Here is an 18,457-nt window from a genome sequence, read left to right as displayed (position 1 = left end):
TGCCCTTCAGGGGAAAGTTTTTAACAGCAAGGAAAATGACAGCTGGGCGAGCGAAAGGTACAGGTCGAGTCTCCCTTTTCCAAAATGCTAGGGACCAGGAGTGTTTGGGGCTTTGGAATATCTGCATATACAGGATGAGAAATCCTGGAGATGGGAGCCAAGTCTAAACATGAAACTCATTCATGCTTTTGTTAGCCTGAAGGTAAATTTGTCAAATATTTTGTGCATGAAACAAAGGTTGTGTACATTGAACCATTAGAAACCCAAAGCGTCCCTGTCTCAGCCGCCCGCAGGGACCGTTTTGGGATACTGTATTTTGGATTTCAGAGTTCCAGACAAGGGAGACTCAACCTGCATCGCTTCCACTCCTGAAGACCAAGAGGTGAGCTTTTGGAAAGACCTGTGTCTTCGGACATGAGTCTTTGGGCAGGTTCACAGTTTGCATCGTCCTGTGTCCCATTGCAGCCCAATCACACACCCCACAAAAATGGAACAGCTTAAAGACTTCTGGCCTTAATTGGTCCTCTCTTGGTGCCTCTGACGCAGGAAAGGGATATCCATGGAAGCAAATGCTAAAATAAACCAGTGAGCCTTAAAACTGCTGCTAGATTCCTTTCCCTCCCTTTTCTTTTTACAAAGAAATTAGTCTGGAAAATCAGTCTGCAAAGAGATCTTGAAGCACCTTTGAGACTAGATGGAAGTAAGAAGTTGGCACAAATAATCCCGTTTGACACCGCTTTACCTGCCATGGCTCAGTGCTAAGGAATTCTGGGAACTGTAGTTGTTGTACCACAGCTGTCCGACAAAAAAGGCTAAATGTCTCATAAAACAGCATTGAGCCATAACCGTTAAAGTGGTGTCAAACTGGATCATTTCTGCACTGTAGATGCAGCCCACACTGTAGACGTAATACAGCCTGGCACCACTTTTTGGGCTGTAGCTCCATCCTATGGAATCCTGGAATCTGGAGACAATTCCCCTGAATCTTAAATGGTTGGTGCAGCAGTGCTTATCCCACTGACCCCTGGCCGGCTCCATAGATAGGGCCATGCTAAAACCCCGACAGAGCATTGGTCCAAATGGGATGCCAGGGGAAAGCAGTCCCACTGGACCCTTTGGCCACAGAACGGTGGGAGATTAAAGAAAGACGATCCCGGCTGAGCACTCGTTCTTCCCTCCTGATGGAAAGGGCTGTTTGGTTTTGGAAAGCATTAATGCAGACGATGGCAGGACTCTCCTTCGTTTCAGATTTTTACCCAGAGGATGGATGGATGGATGCTTTAACAGTGGATTTAAACAAAACATTAGGTTCTTCCATAACATTAGGAAGAACTTTATGACAGCAAGGAATTCATCACATGGAGGGGGGGGGGAATGTGGAGTTTAAACAGCGGAAGGGCTCCTCTCCTTTTGCAAATAGACCTTTCTGCGTCGGCTGGTGCCCCGGCTGCCCTGCCTTTGTAGACTCATCCGAAGCCATCCATGCGGTTCTCTCTCCAGCCAAACTGGTCCGGTGACTTCAGGGAGCTGGTTTCCCTTCATTCAGCCAGAAGAACCCTCTCTGTGTTTCTGACTTATCAGTCTCTCCCTCTCGGTCCAACAACGGCTTTCTTCCTCCTCCTTCGTTGTTGTTACTGGAATAGTATATTTATTCATGGCCGCTCAACCCTCCAGGAAATAAAGAACGGATAAAGGCCAATAAAAAATGTTTGTTAAAAGAAGAAAGCAATCTAAACAGTATTTTTTAAAACATGAAGGATTAAAACAGCCCACAATCTGGGGCTGATTTCGGCATTAAAAGAGATTAAAGCGCATTTAAAGCATCCTGCAAATAAAGCGAAAATTGTAAGCAACTGAGTGAATGATTGTCACACTCAGTTGTGCAAATAAAGCAATGATCAGAAATGCATTGTGGCTGAAATCCCGAAAGTAAAAAGATTATTATTATTATTATTATTATTATTATACTTTAATAATCTTTTTACTTTTGGGATTTCAGCCACAATGCATTTCAGATATCACTTTATTTGCACAATTGCGTGTGAAGAGGCACGGGAATGCTTCTTTGTGACCACTTTAATGACGGGTTTTGTGTGACGTCGTGTGAAATCGTGATGCGTAATTACATGCAAACTCAGTCCAAATTTAAGAAGGGAAAAATGGTTTTACCTTGGTTGGCGGTCGCAGTCCACAGGCCACTGCAATACAACGCAATGCAGCTGCCATTTTCTTCTTCTTACATTTGGACGGGATTTGCATGCTTCACCTCTACAGCACCAAAATGTTCCTGATGCGAAAACATGGAGACTTCCTGAGGAATCCATTGTTGTGGAATGGAGACAGATTGGGTTGCAAAGGAAGGGTCCCAGTCCAGATGCAAATGGGTTTGAAATTCCCTGGACTTTGCACATCTCCCATTTCCTCATGCCGGCAAAAGATATCTTCCCCATCATAATTACATCTTTATGAAGGACTGGAACAACATGCAGGCATCTGACTAACTTCTCCAATTGTGTTTTTCTTCTCCTGTTTGGTTTGTTGCAATTGTATATTGTGCATTTAGGCTGGCCAGTTTAGGTTGCAACCTGTTTGGTGGCTTTTTATTTGCATTCACTGATTTGCAGCCTTCCTGTCCTGTGTGAGATTCCAAAGGTTTCCCAGAATGGAAACATCTCATTCCTCCAGAGTTCAGCGCAGTCAATGGCATTTATGAATCCGACTCCCGACCCAGGAGCCATTGCGTGAGGAAGGGGCAGAGCCAAGTAACCCTCCTGCTGCCTGCCAGCATTTGAACCCGTGGCTCTTCGTCAGGCGCGGCAGGAGCGGCTTCCGAACGCTCTCTGCACGCTCACATGAGTGCCATTATCACACCCACAAATTGGGCTGCTGCACATGATGCCAGAGCCATGAGTCTCGTGATCGGGAGGAAAATCAAAGGGCCATGTGACTAGGGCAGGCCAAATGCGCCTGTCTTTCGGTGTGCTTCATGCTTTAAATATTATTTGTGAATTGTTTTAATATTTGGCAATTTTAATATTTCCAAGTAGGTCCGGCTGCTGAGTTTGTAATCTGAGATGTCTGAAGAACATAGGCCTTTTCCCCACATAATTTTGGGGCTCCCAGGCTGAAAACGGTACTTTCGATGGTTGCATAGAAGAGGGAATTTGGGAAGAGGGCCCTCTCCTTTCCTCTCCCACCGAGCTTCATCCCACTCTCGCCATATTATTATTATTATTATTATTATTATTATTTGTATCCCGCTTTTCCAAAAGGTCGAAGCGGCTAACGCTAAAACCGTCCATAAAATCCAATAACCGCTTGTTATCGTTGTATTATCCCAAACCCTCCCTAACCACAATAAAATGTAATTAAATTATTGAGCAGTTGTTAAAACAAGTATTAAAAAAATAAGGCGGAGGGAGGGAGTTGGGGCCTTTGTCAGAAGATGATTAAATGCGGGGCTATGAGAATATTAATCAGGAAAAGCCTCCAGGAAGAGATAGGACTTGATTGCCTTTTTAAAGCAATCAAAAGGAGGGATTTAAAGGGGAACAGATGGATGCCGCGGCCGGATTTGGCCAAAATACAGATGTCTGAGGAGCAGTGGGGTCATCCCCCCCATTTTGGGGCGTCACATGGTACGCTCTGCACCCCCTGCGCCCCCCAAGTGAAGCCACGGGCCAGAGGCCCCCCTCCCACCCCAAAAGACACCCCTCCCTGGCCCTGGACCCCAAAAGGAGGAGGCCCACAGGCCAAGAAGAGGATGCTGTTGCTGGGTCTGGTTGTCTAGGAGACGGTTGCCATGGCCTCATCCGACAGCGGCCATTTTGTCTCCTGTCAAACCTCCCTTTTCTTGTCTCCCAGAAACAAAATGGCAGCCAAGGGCCCCACTTCCTATTAGGGTCAAAGAGGAGGAGCCCCTCCTCAGGTAAATGGAGGCCTGGGGGAGGGGTCCAAAGAAGGAGACCCTTCTTTAAATCGGTTATTTATTTGCTTATTTATTTAAAGCAGTGGTCCCCCAAACTGTGCTCTGTAAGGGAATTTTGGACTTCAGCTCCCAGAATCCCAGGCTATTGGCCAACATGGCTGAGGCTTCTGGGAGATGAAGTCCACAATCCCTTAAAGAGCACAGTTTGGAGACCAGTGACTGAAATTGTTTATCTCCACAGGGAGACAAGGTGGCCAGGAAGAAGCGTGGTGCCTGTGTCTCTCTGCGTCTCTCCCTTCTTTTTGAACTGTGCCGTCTTTCGAACCCAAATCACTGGGCCAAGAATGGTGTTCATGAAGACATGGGGGCCAGCACACTTTCAGACAAATCCCTTTGGTCTTGTTCACGCTGCACTTGTGCCTTAGAGCATCCTGGGATTTGTAGTTGGCGCTCTGTCAGAGGACTCCCTCATCAAACTATAGATCTCAAGGTGGAACTGTGGCAGTTAAAACGCTAAGGAGGTGCACAGTGCGCAAGAGACCCTGGTCTTTCGGATTTAGCTTTGTGGGTTTTTTAAAAAAATATTAATATTTATTAATTTTAGTTAATAATAAATGATTGACTGCAGATGCAATCTACAATTCCTCCTTATCCACGGGTTTTTTTTATCCATGGATACAAGCATCCTCAGCTTGAAGATGTCCCAAAAAAGTATGCATTCCAAATGGCGGACCTTGATTTTGTCCATTTTATACAACAAGGGACACCGTTTTGCTCTGCGCTTATATTTAACTGGACTTGAACAGCCATGGATTTCGGTATTTATGGAGGGTCCTGGAACCAAGCCCCAGCGGATACTAAGGACCCACTGCATTATTAAATTAAAAAGGAGAGGGAAATGGTAGCTGTTAGGCATTTTCCACCTGTATTGATTGTATCTACAATCAATCAATCAGTCAATCATTTATTAATGCTTTGACCAAAAGTCACTTGCATACAGTGTGTTAAAATGCAATACAGCATGTAGGAACGGCATAATAAAAGTGCAGCATAAACTAAATTTCATAATCATCTTGAATATAAAAGATTTAAAATTCAGTTCAGTTAAAATATGGACAATAAAACTACAGTTGTCCTTCCATTTTGTGAGGGATCCGTTCCGAACCACCCACTTAAATGGAAATTCACAGATACTCAAGCCCCATTGGCTAATGCTCCAGTGCGCCATGGTTTTGTGCGTGCACCATTCGAACCCTCCCCGCTTGCCGGTCTGCAAAGGACCGAGACTGCAGGCTTGAAGTCCATGAAAATGGAAGGACAACTGTATAATGAAATGAGAGCATCCCCAGAGTAATCAATAGCAATGTCAGCAATGTACAGTATCTTGCCCAAATTTTCATTTCTTCCAGGGCAATTGCTAGTTGTGTTTCTGGCTCTTTGGAGTTGCCAGAGAGAAATTTGGAAGGGGCTCCTGCACCTTTTTAATGTGGCAAAGTGGGATTTCTTCAGGTGTTGTTTGAGACAAGGAGCACCTCCTGAAAGTCCTGCTTCACCCCAAACATAATAATTATCATTATTTGCATTGCATTATATCCTGCCTTGCTCCCAGTACAGGCACTTAAGGACGCTATAAATTACAAAAACATACATTACAAACCCAAAGACTCTGCCCCGGTTTGAGTCTCTCTTGTCCGGGAAGCCGAAAATCCAAAATTGCCCACAAGAGTGGCTGCGATAGGGACACCTTTGCTTTCTAATGGTTCATTGTGCACAAACTTTGTTTCATGAACACCATTATTAAGCATATTGTGTATAAAATTACCTTCAGGCTATGTGTGTAAGGTGTATACAAAATGTAAATGAATTTCATGGTTAGAATTGGGTCCCATCTCCAAGGTAGATCATTATGTACAATGAGTCCTTGGTATCTGTTGGGGTTTGGTTCCAGGACCCCCCATGGATGCCCAAATCCCTGGATGCTCAAGTCCCATTATATACAGTGGCATAATAAAATGGCATCCCTTTTCTAAAATGGCAAAATCAAGGTTTGCTTCTTGAAATTTATATTAAAATACATATATATTGAAGCCATGGTTGGCTGAATCTGTGGATGAAGTATCCGTGAATACAGAGGGCCAACTATGTATGCAAATCTTCCACTATCCCAAAAACACTGAAATCCAACGTTTTGGATAAGGGAAACCCAACTTATAATGGTTAGATAATCATAAAGGAGACCCAACTTATAATGGTTGGATAAAGGAGACCCAACCTATAATGGTTGGATAAGGGAGACCCAACTTATAATGGTTGGATAAGGAGACCCAACCTATAATGGTTAGATAAGGGAGACCCAACTTATAATGGTTGGATAAGGAGACCCAACCTATAATGGTTAGATAAGGGAGACCCAACCTATAATGGTTGGATAAGGGAGACCCAACCTATAATGGTTGGATAAGGGAGACCCAACCTATAATGGTTGGAGAAGGGAGACCCAACCTATAATGGATAAGGCCGACGACCAACCGATAATGGGTTGGATAAGGGAGAGCCAACTATATGGTTGGATAAAGGAGACCAAACATAATGGTTGATAAGGAGACACAACTATAATGGTTGATAAGGAGACCCAACCTATAATGGTTGGATAAAGGAGAACACCACCCGTATAATGGTTGGATAAGGGAGAACCCAACTATAATGGTTGGATAGGGACGACCCAACCTATATGGGTGGCAGAAAGGGAGACCGACAATAATGGTTGGATAAGGGAACCCAACCTATAATGGTTGGATAAGGAGACCCAGAACCTATAATGGTTGGATAGGGGAACCCAACTATAATGATTTGATAGGAGACCCGAACTATATGGTTGGATAAGGGAGACCCGAACTAAAATGGTTGGTTAAGGGAGACCCGAATTATAAGGGTTGGATAAGGGAGACCCGAACCTATAATGGTTGGGATAAGGGAGAGACCCGAACCTATAATGGTTGGATAAGGGAGACCCGAACTATAAATGGTTGGATAAGGAGACCCACCTATCCGGTTGATAAGGTAGACCCGACCTTAATGGTGATAAGAGACCCACCTATAATGGTTGGAATAGGAGACCGAACCTATAAATGGTGGAGAAGGAACCCGACACACTAATAATGAGTTGATAGGGAGCCCGACTATAGATGGTTGGATAAGGGAGACCCGAACCTATAATGGGTTTGGATAAGGGAGACCCGACCTATAATGGTTGGATAAGGGAGACCCGACCAAATGGGTTGGATAGGGAGACCCGACCTATGAATGTTGGATAGGGAGACCCGACCTATAAGGTTGGATAAGGGAGACCGACCTATAATGGGGGATAAGGGGAGACCCCGACCTATAATGTTTGGATAAGGGAGACCCGACCTAAATGGTTGATAAGGGAGACCCGACTATAATGGGTTGATAAGGGAGACCCGACATAAATGGTTTGGATAAGGTAGACACCGACCTATAAGGGTGGATAAGGGAGACCCCGACCTATAATGGTTGGATAAGGGAGACCCCACCTGATAATGGTTGGATAAGGGAGCACCCACACCGATATGGTTGGATAAGGGAGACCCGACCTATAATGGTTGGATAAGGAGACCCAACACTATAAGGGTTGGATAAGGGAGACCCGACCCTATAATGGGTGGATAAAGGTAGGACCCAACCTAAAGGTGGATAAGGGAGACCCGACCTATAAGGGTTGGATAGGGAGACCCAACCTATAAGGAGGTTGGAAGGGAGACCCAACAAGTATAAATAAAGGTTGGATAAGGGAGACCCAACATATAATGGGTTTGGATAAGGAACCCAACCTATAAATGGGGTGGATAAGGGAGACCCAACCTATAATGGTTGGATAAGGGAGACCCAACCTATAATGGTTGGATAAGGGAGACCCAACCTATAATGGTTGAATAAGGAGACCCAACTCTAAATGGTTGGAGAAAGGGGAGACCCCAACCTATAATGGGTGATAAGGGGAGAACCCAACCTATAATTTGGATAAGGAGACCCAACCTATAATGGTTGGAGAGGGAGACCCAACCAAATGGAGAAAGGGAGACCAACCTATAATGGTTGAAGAAGGGAGACCCAACCTATAAGGGTTGGATAACAGGAGACCCAACCTATAATGGTTGGATAAGGGAGACCAACCTAATGGTTGGATAAGGGAGACCAACCTATATGGTTGGATAAGGGAGGACCCAACCTATAAGGTTAGGATAAGGGAGACCCAACCTATAATGGTTGGATAAGGGAGACCCAACCTATAATGGTTGGATAAGGAGACCCCACCTAATGGTGATAGGGAGACCAACCTATAATGGTTGGATAAGGGAACCCAACCTATAATGGTTGGAATAAGGGAAGACCCAACCTAGAATGGTTGGATAAAGGGAGACCCACCATAATGGTTGGATAAGCGAGACCCAACCTATAATGTTGGATAAGGGAACCCAACCTATAATGGTTGGATAAGGGAGACCCAACCTATAATGGTTGGATAAGGGAGACCCAACCTAAATGGTTGGATAAGGGAGACCCAACCTATAATGGTTGGATAAGGAGAAAGCCAACATATAATGGGTGGAAGGGGAGACCCAACCTATAATGGTTGGATAAGGAGCCAACCTATAATGGTTGGAGAAGGGAGACCCAACCTATAATGGTTGGATGAGGAGACCCACCTAAAGGTTGGGGAAGAGAACCCAACCTATAAGGGTTGGATAAGGGAGACCCAACCTATAAGGTTGGAGAAGGGAGACCCACCTTAATGGGTGGGAGAAGGGAGACCCCAACCTATAATGGTTGGAGAAGAGACCCACCTATAATGGTTGGAGAAGGGAGACCACAACCTAAATGGGTTGGAAAAGGGAGACCCAACCTATAATGTTGGATCAGGGAAAACCAACCTATAATGGTTGGATAAGGGAGAGACAAACCTATAATGGTTGGATAAGGAGACCCAACCTATAATGGTTGGATAAGGGAGACCCAACATAGTAATGGTGGATAAGGAGACCCAACCTAAAGGTTGATAAGGGAGACCCAACCTATAAATGTTGGATAAGGAGACCCAACCTAATGGTTGGAAAGGGAGAACCAACCTATAATGGTTGGATAAGGGAGACCCAACCATAAGGTTGGATAAGGGAGACCCAACCTAAATGGTTGGATAAGGGAGACCCAACCTAAATGGTTGGATAAGGAGACCCAACCATAATGGTTGGATAAGGGAGGACCCACCTATATGTTGGATAAGGGAGACCCAACCTATAATGGTTGGATAAGGGAGACCCAACCTAAATGGTTGGATAAGGAGAACCAAACCTATAATGGTTTGGATAAGGTGAGCAGGGCCGACCCAACCTAATAGGGTTGGATAAGGGAGCACCCCCCAACCTCTAATGGTTGGTACGGGAGACCCAACCGATAAGGGTTGGATAGGGAGACCCAACCTATAATGGTTGATAAGGGAGACCCAACCTATAATGGTTGGAGTAAGGTGAGACCCCACCTATAATGTTGGAGAAGGAGAGACCCAACCTAAATGGTGGGAGACGGGAGACCCAACCATAATGGTGGGAAGGAGACCCAACCTATAATGGTTGGAGAAGGGAGACACAACCTATAATGGTTGGAAAGGGAGACCCAACTATAATGGTTGATAAGGAGACCCAACCTATAATGGTTGGCATAAGGGAGACCAAACCTATATAGTTGATAAGGGAACCCAACCTATAATGCAGCCTGCTTTCCAGAATTTGGAGGCATCTGGGATTTCTAGAGAATCCTCCCTCCTGTCTGCTGGAGGTCTTTTGAATTTAGTTTGTAAAAGGTTGGGATAAAAATATTTCCATACATACAAACATGTTTCTGGTCCCCTCTTCATAAGGGAAGGTTGCCATCAGCCCTCGTCCGGGCAGGGAGACATCCGAGTCCAACTTGGTTTCAGAATTCGCACACAGAACTAGACCTCCAAGAGAGGCATTCTGCAACTTTCACACGCAAAGATTGATAAACAGTGTTTCTCAAGTTTCAGCCTTTGGCCACATACAGCATGTCTGTAGGTTTTATGTGTACAGAGTGCCCTCCACTAACAACGGCTGGGATGAAAATGGTCCCATCAAAACATTTTGCATTTGTGTTAGTGAACAGCCAAATGCTCCACCACTCTGTGTGTTATTTTCTGGCTCTTTGGTTTTTAGGGGTTGTGAAATAATGCCCTTGATTCCACACCAGCGCACACTCCAGTGCGCATGAGGGATTTGTGCGCCCCATAAGACACCAAGCAGTCATTCACAATCTTTTTTTGTCCCAAGGAGATGCGGAAAGCTGCGCTGATGGATATCAGGTTTGTTGTTCCCATTATGTTTTAGGTTTGCGAATCTCTTTGAGTAACTCTTGTGTTATTCACACATTTCATCATTCTGGGTTAAAATGGAGCCGCCTCCCTTCCTTTAGCAATACAGAGTTATCTGAATCAATTCAGAAGTGCATTCACACTGCCAACAATGCGGATCAATGCAGATCTTTCAGGAAAACCCCAGGGAAATAACAGGGTCAAATATCCCAGGGTTTTTCAGGTTGAGTGCATTCGGGACGTGTGTGAACATCAAGGATTCAACCCAGATTCATCCCGGATTAATTTTGTAGTGTGAATGGGGCCTTGTGTGCTTGTGTATGAGAACGTTGCCCCCCCACAAATAAGAACAATGCCCCCCCAGTAGGCTTTCCTTTAGATCCCTGATTTCTAGCATTGCAATCTTTTTAAAGACTTCAGTGGGGCATTTAGGAAGAGAGTCTACCCCAAGAAAAGGGGGCAGGCAGAGCCTCAAGCGAAGGACAACACAGCAAACAGAAGGGTTCTTCTGTGATTCTAGAGATCTTCGCTTTCTGCAATGTGTGGAATTTCAGAGAATCCTAGAGTCGGAGGAAGAGATCTCCCTTGCCGGCCATCTACCCCCTTCCGCCGTGCAGGAACTCTCCATCCAAGCTCTCCTTGTGAGAGATGGCCACCCAGCCTCTGATTAAAACCTCCAAAGAAGGAGACGCCACAACCCTCCGTTGAGGCATCAGCGTCTTCCATGTCCAAAGCTCTTACTCTCAGGAGGGTTACAGGATGTCTTACTTCCCAATGGAAGTAATTTCTTTCCCTGTAGATCGAATCCATTTGCAGATTTGAAACTTTGAGGACTGAAGGAAAAATCAGTTGGGGCCAGAGTCCTCATTTGGGATGGCAGTGTCCTCATTTGGCCTCCTTTTGCCCATAGCTACATCCCATCATGGCAAGGGATGCTCCACCAGCAACACAGCACTTTGGGGTGCATTACAGCACCCTCCTTGTCTGGTCATCCTTCCAAATGGCAGCAGGAGGAGCTCTTGCTTCCCTTCATGGCAAGGAGCCCATTCCTTCCAAGAACAAGAGCAAAGGAAGCCCTGGGCCCTCTAGACCCCTGCGAAGGGAGAGAGCGGGGGCACAGAGCAGGCGTGGGGCTAACGCTTGCTCCAGGGACCCCTGCCTTTCACTCAGTGGGGCAGCCAGGGCAGGGGCAGAGTTGATTCTTAGGCTGGGCTTGGAGGGACTTCCTTTAGACAGGCATTTTCAGGGGCTACTTGTGTTGGCCATCTAGCAAAGAACAATAACAGCCGAAATCCAGAAAACAGGGGGGCCTTTTGGGGGGCCAACCAAAATGCACAAAATACTTCTTGCACATCTTCGAAGCTCATCTGGCTTCTTTGTCAGGCAAAGATGTTAAAAAAGCATACAGGAGGAAAAAAATGTGAGGCTGCGAAGCCGGAGGCTTTCATGGCTGGCATCCCTAGATTTTTGTTGGGGGGGGGGGGGTTGGAGGTCTGTGGCCGTGTTCTAGAAGAGTTTATTCCTGACGTTTCGCCAGCATCTCTGAAGAGGCCAGCAGCCACAGATGCCTGCGAAACGTCAGGAATAAACTCTTCTAGAATATGGTCACATAGTCCGAAACACCCACAATAATTTAATGATGAGGTTGTTAGTCACAAGCCTGCGTTTGGTTGCGATGTGGCTGCTCTCAGTCTGGTGTTGCTGGAGGCATCTCCTCCTCCTGGCCCTGGGGCTGCCCCAGGATATGAATATGGTTTAAGCTCCATTAGCAAGAGAAAGAGCGGTGCTTTGCCTTGATTACTATTTGACACAGTGACATTTCTCTCCCATTCATGCCCTCCTCTACTTTCCTGATAAGTGATATGTGACACACACCGCATGCGCGCACACACACACACACACATCCCGCATGCACACTTGGCCAGCATATCCTAGTGCTTGCCTCTGTTGCATCGATGCCAGTTGGGAAGAACCAGCCACCTTCACAGAGAGCAGTGAGTGGAGGGTGGCCTTGTGCTTTGGGATGCCGGCCGGGGGCCATCTTTACCTTTTGAGGAAGCGAACCCCATGCTTCAGCAATGCAACGTCCTTTTCTCTGGTCAAGCACTCCCACCCGGCTTAAGTTTATCAGTCTTTATGATGTCCCCCCCTTTACTTGCCTTTTCTAAAGAGCCCCCAACATTAGAATCTTCCCTCGGAGGAGAATTCTTCTCGCCTCTCATTAAACGTTGATGCGCTTTGCTCAGCCCTTTCCCAGCTTTGGACTCCTTTAATTCCATTTTTTAAAAAACCAAGCCTCCACATGATCCAGGAGTGAAAAACAAAACAAAACAAAAGCCAGAGTCCATTAGGGCCACCAAAAACGTCACACGAGTTTTCTTTTATCTTATCTCAAGGATTGATATCCCACCTTTCTTTCTCCCAGGACGGGATTCTCAGGTGCGACGCTCACTTTCTGCTGTTCTCACATTCCCCAGGTGGACCTCAGACGGGACGGGAAGGTGTCCAGAGGCCTTCAATTAAAGGCATTCAGGCTGGATGATTCACTGGCCAAAGTCTCGCTTGGGATCTGGGTAACCTTCAGCCTCGGGTGAGTTGACCAAGCGAGGCAGCTGCCTCACATCCAGACAACTGTGCCAATACAATGCTAGCATGCCTCCGGAGCTTTGTCACCGCTGTTAAGGAGCGTGCCGTATAATTATTGTTCATTAGCATAAGCAAGAGATGCGGATGAGAAAAACAAGTCTGCCTGCCAGAAACTACGTAGCCCTTTAAAACTATTTTGTGGTCTGAAAGTATTGTCTTTTTGTCCTGTCCATCTGCCAGTAGCAGCGCGCATGTCTTTCGGAGACCTCTAGCCCTCCAGCGAAAGGGGGTCAGGGATGGGCCTGAGGCTGCCAAGTCCGGCCAAGGAGGGCCAAGGCCCCATTGGGCAGAAAGGCGGCCAGGCCCACCTCTGTGCCCTGTCTCACAAACAGAGATGATTCACAGTCAAGAATCAGGTTTCTCTCGCAGGGTAAAGGGCACCATTACGCTGAGCAATGTGTGGGCAGCCAGGAAACCGGGGAATGAAAACAGCTCATTTCTCAGCCATCTTTTTGGCTGTCAGAAATAGGGTTGCCCAAGTGAAAACTGGAGAGGGCTCCTGTAACTCTTATGGCTCTGGTGCTATCAAGTTGACAGGCTGAGATCACCATCAATGAATGAGAGACCTTCAAGTCCCCTGTTCCCCCAATTGCTCAGGTCTTGCAAATTCAGGGCAGCCAGTTTGGGGTCTAGCCTTCTGGAATGTGGCCTTCCTCGTCTCCTACGGCCTCAGACCTTACCGGCCATAATGGCCTTTTCAGTGAGTCCAAAGGTCTTCTCATGATACGGCCAAAGCAGGACAGCCTCCGTTTAGTCATCTTGGCTTCTAGGGAGAGTTTGGGGTTTGATTTGCTCTTGAGCCATTTATTGCCACCTTAACAGTCCATAGCAGTATCAGCACAACTTTTCCCCAGAACCACATTTCAAAGGAGTTGATTTTTTTGTTCTTCTTTTTACCTTTCTTCACTGTCCAGCTTTCACAACCAGACCTGAAAGTGGAAATGCAATGGCATGGATAATCCTGACACTGGTAGTCAACGCTATAGCTTTACACTTCTGGAACCTGTCTAGTTCCTTCATAACAGCCCTTCCAAGTCCAAGTCTTCTTCCGATGCCTTTACTGCAGTCTCTATTCAGATTAATGAGTGAGCCAAGGTATGGAAACTATTTCAATGCCTTCATTGTCTACATTAAAGTTATGTAAATCATCTGTGGTCATTATTTTTGTTTTCTTAATGTTCAACTGTAAACCTGCCTTTGCACTTTCTTCCCTGACTTTCTTCAGTAATGGTTCCAAGTCTTTCCTGTTTTGCACTAGCAGCAGGGTGTCATCTGTATATCTTTGAGACGGTTGATCTTCTGCTGGAGCCATCAGGGCTTTACGGTGTCCTCAGCTTTCCTACAAGAGCCCATATCTGGGAAGAAGGGCCTGACCCAGATGTGAACATCATGGCTGGCTTTCACTAAAGATGCCGTTCCTGGGACCTCTCTGTCTCATGGAGTCAGCTTGGCATTGGCGTGATGGACACAGTCTTTGGGTCTCAGGGTGAAACGATGATGCCACACATTGCTGTGGGCTTCTGTGGAATGTCATGGGTGGGGGGTAGATTTTCAGGCTCTTTTATCAGAGAGCAAAAGAGATATTTCCACCCAGTCAACCTGTGCAGAATGAACCAGGAAGGAGGACAAGTGGGTGTCTCAAGAATGTCAAAGGCTCACACAGTAAGGCCAAGTGCACCTGGCACTCCTCCCAAGAAGGTGGGAGGATCTGAATTCCTGCATGGCAAGAGGTTGGAGAAGATGGTCCTTCCACCTCTATCATTCTGCCCATGGCCCTTGGCCGGAGGGAGGCAGCCGCTGGCCCTGGAGCCCTGGGCTCAGTCTCCTGTTTAGCATGGGCTGATGCCACCTTGCAACAAGGGGGCTGCTGACTGTGTGGCACATGGCAGGTGGCAGATCAAAATGGGGGAAGACCCAGGCAGCATGACAGTTCTCATTCCTTATCCAGTTTCTAACAAGTGTTGCAAATGGGAGATGCCAGCTTTGAAAATCCTAGCATACTGCTTACCTATGTGTCAGAGGGTAGTTTTCCTGCCCCAATTTCCCAAGAGAAATGGAAGAATTGCTCTAGAGCAGTAAAGACAATATGTAGGGAATCTCGATGGGACTGCACCCGACATTGTGGCCTGTGTCAAGGAGAAGGGCACCGGCTTCTCTTCCAATGTCCAGTTGAGAGGGATGTGCTTCCTCCCAGGGAGTCTGCCCTGAATCCCCTTTGCTGAATTAATGCCCTTGGCCTGGCTTCCATAGACATACCTCCAAAGAATACCAACAACAGCTTGAGAAAATGCAAGCCTCTGACTAACACCATCATTTAATAATTGTTCTCTGTTCTCCTGTATGATTCTTAGCACCTTTGCCTCATGAAGAAGCCAGTGCCACTTCAAAGGCTTGCATCATGGATTTTGTGCATTTGGGTTGTTCTGTGGGTTTTGGATGTTATTGTACTTTGCTATATGGCCAGCACTGCTGCATCTGAATATGGTAGCGTTATGTAACGTTTGATATGTTTCCAAATTCCCCTTTTCAGGAGGCCTGGCACAAGGGTGACCTTACCCCTGCGGTGGGGACCCCCCCCCCCCAATTTGGGAGAAAGGTAGGATACAATTTGCATAAAATAAATGCTCTCTCAGTCTGCCTCTCTGTCTGTCTCTTTCTCTGTGCCAGCTGTTTCCTGCCAGTGCTTTCTTGTTTGCTTCTCATCCCGCAAGATGGCAATTTGACTTTGGGCCCCCAGGCGTTCTCTGAGCATTTACAGCCGCACGGAAGTTAATGTGTAATCTGACAGGGAAGGCAAAGGAAGTCTGGAAGGAAGACCTGTTAGTCAGGCACCCGGTCAGAAGGCACTTAGTGAGCCAGGTTGCCCAACTCACCTGCCGTTCCAGCGCTCCCCAGCCAAGCAGGTGGATCCCAAGGCGGCATGACTGGGAGGCTGGCTATTTAGAAGGCAGCACATGACCGCCTGGGCCTTCCTCTCTGAAGTGTCAGCCCAGAGACCAGCCGACTGCCAGGGAAGATCCTGCACCAGGTGAGTGCTCTCTGGGGCAGGAGGCAGCTCCCTCCACACCTACGGGGCACCTTGGCAGAGGTGAGCCCTGCATGTGCACCCACAACGTGGGCAAGGTGAGGCAGCGGATGGGGAGGGAGAATCTGCATGGCCCGCCCCAGGCATGTCAGGACTTGGGGGCTTTGTCTGTGGGGCTCTAGGAGGATGGCAAAAGGGCAAACTCCCTCAAGGCAGGGGAGGCTCCACCACTTGCTCTCAGCTTGTAGGTGGCAGGGACACAAAGCTTTTTGGGTGGTCCTGCCAAGTTGCTTCGGGACAAAAGGAAACATTCTTCTTTTCACCCACAAAGCTTTGTGTGGCTCAGGGCCCCAATGCCTCAAGGACTGCCTTTCCCCACCTGAGCCTCTCTGCCTGAGGTGGGCTTCAGAAGCCCTTCCAGAGAAAACCTGGGCAAAGGGCAGCAGAGTGGGGCAATGGACCTTCTCCATGCTGGCCCCTTCTTTTAGGGCACCTTTCCCCAAGAAAGCTGCCCTTTGCCTTGGCGCTGTCTTGTGCCAGGCTGAGGCGTACTTTGTTTCCTAGACCTTTGGACATTCGTTTTGTCCTAAGCTGGCACTGGGCTGTTTGTTCAGAAGTGGGACTGGGGCTGGTGGGTGGGGGGTCAACGTTTGGCTATGTTTCTACTGTGTTGCATTTCAACTGTGTTGTGCTGGTCATGGCTTAAGATGGTTTGTTCCTTTGCTGATTCTGGGCTTTTCTGTCTTTTCTTGCGTGAATCACTCTGTTTTTGTGTCTAATGGATGGAGTGCGGCTAAATGCTTCTTTCTACCTGGCATTTGGGGAGGCTCTCTTCCATTCTGGACCAGCTCCAGCGGAAGAGGCAGCAGGCAGCGCAGATCATAGAATCCTAGATTCCTAGACTTGGAAGAGACCCCAAGGGCCCCGATCCAGTCCAACCCCATTCTGCCATTCAGACGTGGATTCTGCGTCCGCCTCAGCGAAAGCCAGTCTTACTTATTTATTTCTTATGCCGCCTTTCTCTCGCGACTCACAAAAGATGCTAAGCAATAGCAACAAAAACAAAACACTACAATTTTAAAAACAGAATTAAAACCATCACATTAATATAAGAAGAATATAAAACCATTTTTAAAATGCTAAGAGCCAGCAAGGCGTAGCGGTTTGAGCGTTGGACAAGGGCATTTATCAACCAGGTGTGAAAATACTTTAACGTTACAACGTGAATTCGCATTGACTGATTCGCGCTCGCGCTGGATCTGAGCTGGTAAGACTCCCATTTGATAAACTCCTAAGACTCTGGGGACCAGGACTGGATTCCCAACTCAGCCATGAAACTCAGAGGGAGACCTTGCGCATGTCACACTCTCTCAGCCTCCTCAGTAGAAGGCAGTGGCAAACCTCCTCTGGACAAATCTTGCAGAGAAAAGCCCACAATGGGTTCTTCTTAGAGTCACCATAAGTTGGAAACAACTTGGAGACATACAACAAGAAGTTAAAACCATTAAGCCATTGAAAACATACCAAAGCAAACACCCCAATCAGAAGCCTGCTTGGCTACCAGTCCATATTAAAATCCTGCTTGAAGAGAACAACAACAACAACAACAGCAACAATAATGCTTTTATTTTTATCCCGCTTTTCTGTAACTTGACAATCAAAGCGGCTCACAACACATTAAAATATCCACATTTACAACATTGTGTCTCAAATCCCCCCCCCCCTGTTCCAATACAATCTCTCTTAGAACACATAAAAAACACAGCCGAGGACAGAGGGGGGCTGATCCATGATGGGAGGGCAGTCATTCTGTGGCGGGCACTTTATTCAGGAAAGGCCTGCTGGAAAAGATCCGTCTTGACAGGTTTTTGAAGCTGTCTAAGCTGGTGGATTTGGCTCTGTCCGTCCGTTCCATAGTTTGGGAGCCATTGCAGAGAAGGCCTTCTGGGGAACCGGAGCACAGTCTTTGCCTGACGGTGAATGGAGTCCAGGAAGGGGTCCAGCCTAGCTTCCCTTGGAACAGAGTTCCAGAGATTGGGAGCAGCCGCCAAGGAGGACCCATCTCCCCAAAGAAGCCAGTGATGGTGGCAGGACCAAGAGAAAGCCCTTCACTGAAGCTGTTAGGGTTCTGGTTGCTTCTTATGGGGAGATGCAGCCTTTCAAATAGTCCCAAGCCATATAGGGCCTTGTAGGTCATGGCCAGCACTTTGAATTTTGCCTGGGAACAAACTGTTAGCCAGTGAAGCTGTTTCAAGAAGGGAGTTATGCCTTAAAGGTCCGCTCCGTTTTGATTATTGTAGATCAAGTTACTGATGTAATTATTTTAATTGTTGACTTTTTTTTGTTAATTTTAATGGTGGGAGGGTTTAGGGGTTAATGTAACTTTTTATTGTGTTTTTGTAATCATTTATGCTGTAATCCTTCCTTGAGCCTCAAGGAGAGGCAGGAAATAGAA

General features: G+C 46.9%; 1 protein-coding gene and 1 long non-coding RNA gene across 3 annotated transcripts in view; both read left to right on the top strand.

Annotated features, from left to right (window-relative positions):
* The first annotated feature begins 3,856 nt into the window (after positions 1-3,856).
* On the top strand, positions 3,857-15,567 carry LOC121929859. The gene is made up of 4 exons (XR_006103759.1): positions 3,857-3,928; positions 12,809-12,921; positions 13,892-14,072; positions 15,508-15,567. It is a non-coding gene; the product is annotated as an uncharacterized LOC121929859 (long non-coding RNA).
* A 185-nt stretch (positions 15,568-15,752) lies between these two features.
* Positions 15,753-18,457, top strand: part of LOC121929858 (sphingomyelin phosphodiesterase 5-like) — a 16,795-nt gene continuing 14,090 nt past the window's right edge. Inside the window, exon 1 of one of the 2 annotated variants that reach the window (XM_042465823.1) lies at positions 15,753-16,005. The gene's annotated coding sequence lies outside the window, so the exon portion shown is untranslated. Of the gene's footprint in view, positions 16,101-18,457 lie in introns of both variants that reach the window. The other variant, XM_042465824.1, reaches the window with a different exon arrangement.

Source organism: Sceloporus undulatus, chromosome 4, assembly GCF_019175285.1.
Source record: "Sceloporus undulatus isolate JIND9_A2432 ecotype Alabama chromosome 4, SceUnd_v1.1, whole genome shotgun sequence".
NCBI lineage: Eukaryota > Metazoa > Chordata > Lepidosauria > Squamata > Phrynosomatidae > Sceloporus > Sceloporus undulatus.
The sequence above is the reverse complement of the archived record's forward strand: the minus strand, read 5'-3'. Positions and strand labels throughout refer to the sequence as shown.